At 35.2% G+C, this 4,863-nt stretch overlaps 1 pseudogene across 1 annotated transcript; it reads left to right on the top strand.

Moving 5' to 3' along the window:
• The first annotated feature begins 1,181 nt into the window (after positions 1-1,181).
• On the top strand, positions 1,182-3,829 carry LOC146919807 (F-box/kelch-repeat protein At3g23880-like; annotated as a pseudogene). The gene is made up of 4 exons (XR_015011606.1): positions 1,182-1,697; positions 1,892-1,999; positions 2,067-2,623; positions 3,292-3,829. The product of XR_015011606.1 is annotated as an F-box/kelch-repeat protein At3g23880-like (transcript).
• Positions 3,830-4,863: the final 1,034 nt, after the last annotated feature.

The raw sequence follows: 4,863 nt of genomic DNA on the forward strand, positions 1-4,863 counted from the left end.
GTGTAGCAGCCGACCCCCAAAACGGTGCAGCGGTATGGCTGCTACGTAAAAGTCTAGGGAAACAATACAAGCACTACGCTAAAGAAAACTAAAAAACATAGAAGAATGGACAAAATAAAACACAATCATTACTAATCATCAAGGTTCATTGCTATTAATATTTCAAACATAATATAATTCAAGTAGCAAATCAGTTCTAGCCTCCGAAGCTCAAAATAACACATCTCTAATTCAAACATAAATCAAAATAGGAAATAAGTTCTAGCCAGGCTCAAAATAAAATAAACCGAAAAAAAAAGAAAAGAAAAAAGAAGCATTCTCCAATGTCTGAGCACAATGATCATCTGCACGGTTGCCAAAGGTTGCGTTAAAGGGCTCCTTCACAACCTGCAATTAAAAGAAGCTCAAATGCAACTCACTTGTCATGATATACATAAAAGATGAACCCAATCAGCAGGAATTTTATAAACTAGAAGAAATTAGCAAAATTGTACAGTGATGAAAGGAAGGACAATGTACTCCCCTGTTTGCGTACTATAGACAATTCAGGTTTTAGTGTCTCAAGTCTCAACCCTCAAAGTAAACATTCTATACATATGTCAATTTCTTATCAATTTATATTTAGTCTGAATGTTATCCCATTATATTATCATCTATAAAATCATAGCAATCTGTGATATTCCATATATAAGACAAGCAAATTAGCCCCTCATACGAGGGTTGGAATTAGCAATTTGTGGAGGGAAAGCCATGGCGACTTTACTGTAATTTAGAGAGAGGGCAAAATAATTGTTATTTCTTTTAAAGAAAATGCTAACAAGTTCCCTTAATGTATTGTTTGAGCATTCAAAAGTAGCAATTTTTACTTAGAAAATTTGACTTACAATTTTAAGACAAAATTTTCATTTGTGACTTCTTTAAACAATGTCGGTATGACACTTGTTAGCATAGCTCTTATTTAAAAGAGGCAAAAAGATCGTAACTTTTACGAAGTTAAGAGACCAAAAGTACATCAAAATTCGATGAAAATTATCTCCATAAACATAGCTCCGGTGGTAAGGACAATGATTTTACACTTTTGTTTTTTGTTATAGAACAATAGTTCTCTTCATCCTCCCTAAAAAAAATAGTTCTCTTCATCCTTTTGTCTTGAAAATAGTTCTCTTCGTCCCTTAAAAAAATAAAAAACAATAGTACTCCTCGTGTTTATATTAAAACAAGTGAACCCTAACATTACTGTACTCCTTTCGTTGCAGCCACACGGAGAAATGGGTGACGATGGCGATGACAAAAATGACACCGTTTGGTCTCATCCACTGACGCTGGAAACAGCCTCGAAGAGACAACAATTGGCCACCAGCGCCGCAGGAACCCTAACTTTACCACCACCACCGTCGCGCTCTTCCTCTTCTAGTCCTCCCGGTGATTCTCTTCTTCAAATGTCACCGCCGCTACCCAGTCTTCCATTTGAGCTGATAACAGACATTCTATGCAGGCTTCCTGTCAATTTCCTAATGACACTCAAATGTGTCTGCAAACCCTGGAATTCCCTAATTTCTTCCGATCGCAGGTTCGCCATGAAACACCTTCGCATTTCAAGAATGAACCCCAAACTCATTTTAAAACGCAAACAATGGCCTGATTGCTCTCACATTGTTCATCCTCTCCACTCATTCTTCACCAATGGGAATGGGACCATCGAGGGTGGCACACATATCAACTGCCCTCTCAACAGTGAAGAAAATTCTACTAACATAGTTGGCTCTTGCGACGGTATCCTTTGTTTAAACCTAAGAAAGTTACCTGTTATGATGAGTGAAAACTTTATTCAAGCTGCCTTGTGGAAACCCTTCCATTAGAAAATACAATGTATTGCCCGCTTTAAATAAACCACATCAAAATGATGGGAAGGGATATGTTGACACCAGTTACGGCTTTGGCTATGATCATTCGTCTGATAATTACAAAGTTGTTGCTGTTTTTCTGTATAAATGTATAGGTGATATTAGGTATCATGTTTACAAAACTCAAGTGATGATTCATACTTTGGGTACCGATTCTTGGAGATTGATAACAAGACTTTCCTTCTCTAATTTTTGGTGCCACTTATCTTCACTCTGGAAAATTTGTAAGTGGCACAATTAATTGGTTGGTACCATCTGATTCCACTTATTCCAATACTTTGCTGCCCATTGTTTCTCTTGACTTGGGGACAGAGTCCTATCAAGAGATTTTACCTCCTGAATCTGATTATGGGGAAGAAAGGGTTGTTTTGACGTTGGGGGTTTTGAGGGATTGCTTGTGCATCATTACTGGATGTGTAAGTCACATGGTTTCGGATATTTGGCTAATGAAGGTATATGGGAAAAGAGAGTCTTGGACTAAATTGGTAAGTGTTCCTCATGTGGGATATAGCCATTATTTCTCCTATATTAATAAAGTACCTTATATTTCTGAGGACAACCAAGTACTGCTGGAGTTTACAAAGATGTTCCAATCGGAGTTAGCTGTTTACGATCCCATAGATAGTACTTTCAAGATTCAAGATGTTGAATATTTCGAAGATCCGAGGCTACCAGAAATATACATTGAGAGTTTGATATCACCTTGTTCTTAATGTTAGGTATGTATGTGCTATACCATTTGTGCATTATATTTTTGACTGCAGCTTTGTCAAACTTCGGTTCTTGTTATGTACTTTATGTTTTTTGTTTCAGTTATCTGTTTGTTAGAGTTGTTGGTTCTTCGTTGTGCGTTACATTTTATACAGCTCATAATCATGCATCGCATTAAGATGATTAGTAGTTTGGTTTTTTAAGACTGGAATGAGTATTCAGATGTATGCCCAGTCAGTATGTTTGTTAACATATATGCTATCTGTTGCTCAAATCTTGCTGTTGTAGAAGTAAAAAATTTAACCTTCTCAGTCAGTATTTAGAACTCAATCAGAACCCCATCTAAGTCTATGCTCCTCTCATTCGCCCTCCCTTCCATTTCCTCGTCTGCTTTGGCAATATTACTAATTGTTTTCCTGTCGTCGCCATTTGAATAAGCTGACCTCTCTAAATCATATACCGATCTATTTAGTGGGTCTATATTCTTCCAAAGTTAGGAAAGGTGAAAAATGTGATTAATTGGGTCGTAGTAATAATAGCTATTTTTTGCTTTATAAAACTGTTTTTGCCAATTTTGTTCACCATTTAGTTTACACCAATTTGTATATGGTTATCCTAAAGTATTTGTAAAATAAAAAACATCAATCTGATTTTTCACCCATCATTATTTGTGCAGTTTGCAGGGCTTCTAACAGCTTAGATCTTGGCATTCTTTGGGATGTAAGTTCTCTTCAAATTACTTGAATGATTATGTTTGTATTATGGGTTTCTCTTTGCCATTTACGATAATTATTTTAAATCCAAGGGTGCTTGAGAAATTATTTGAAAATTAATATATAAATCATATCCACACCAGTCAAAGAGCATGCATTAGATATCAGAAAATTATGACCTGAGACAATGTAATGAAAGGTATCTTTTATTTTCTTATCAATAATTCGTCATTTTCTGCGGAAGAATCTTTCTCTAAACTCTCTACGTCTTTTCTTGTTGCTTCTTCTTCAGAAACTTTCTTCTCAATCATCAAACCTATAAGACAAATCCCTCACCTTTTATTTGAACTTTGAAAACTTGTATATCGCTTAACAATCTGTCAACGTATAACCCTTGATAATTTTTGCCTCCTTTGGGCTCTGCTTCTCAAATTCTGCCACCAAGTTGAGCGTTTGCGTACGTTTCGTTTTTTCATTGCATTGGTACTCCGATTTGATATAGTGCCAAATTTGTTTGGCATTCTTCATATGATAATTCTTGCAAATAAGTTTTTTCAAACTCTAGAACAAAGACACACTTTATGCAAACTTTAGCTGGACCATTGTATGGTTTTCAAGTTCTTGAAAGACTTCATAGTCCGTAGTCTTCTTATACAGCCTCCCAAAGATCCAACGTTTCAAGATGAGTAGTCATTCTTATAGCCCATAATTTGTATTCCGCACCATCATGTATTGGTGATGACATTGTTATGAATGATGATGTTTCTGTAGCCATTTTTATTTCTATCAACTCAGCGATTCCTCAAGATGAATACTCATGATACCAATTTGTTGTTATAAGGATTTGTTGTATAACACGTATCATATTAAAAATTGAAGCATCACAAAAGACAAACCAGTAACTGCTCATAGAGCCTTGGTTGATGACCAATTATTTAATATTATTATATGTAAAAGGATCCTAGGAAAAAATACCAAGGCATTCTCAAACATATTTGCACAAGGAGAACATTCAAGTTTTCAGAAATTATTTACTAAAATGCCCATTATTTCTGGTCATTACGATTGTGGAGTTGTTTATAATGTCTTATATCTATCTTTTGATCTGAAAATTAGTAATGTAATTTCACTGTTTCTGCTCATAAAAGTAAGATAGCTAAGTTGACAAGACTTGTTCACATTTTATAATGTCTTATATCAACATTTTATTCACATTTCGGTAAAATTGACATTTGAGTTAGAAATACACATTGTTGATTATCTAACTTGAGACTTGAGAGTTGCATTTGAGTTTCTTTTAATTGCAGGTTTTTAAGGAGCCCTTTGATACAACCTTTGGCAATACTGCAGATGATAGTTGTGCCCATAGACTTTGGAAAATGCTTTCTGTTTTTCCTATTTTGCTTTATGTTATGTTTGAATTTTAGATGTGCTATTGTGTTTAACTTTGTGCACTCTTCTATGTTTTAAACTTCTAGTTTTCATATGTGTAGTGCTTGTATCGTTTCCCTAGACTTTGACAGAGTGCCTGTGCC

This window comes from Medicago sativa, chromosome 5 (assembly GCF_051527215.1).
Source record: "Medicago sativa cultivar Bolivia chromosome 5, Bolivia_mono, whole genome shotgun sequence".
Taxonomy (NCBI): Eukaryota; Viridiplantae; Streptophyta; class Magnoliopsida; order Fabales; family Fabaceae; genus Medicago; species Medicago sativa.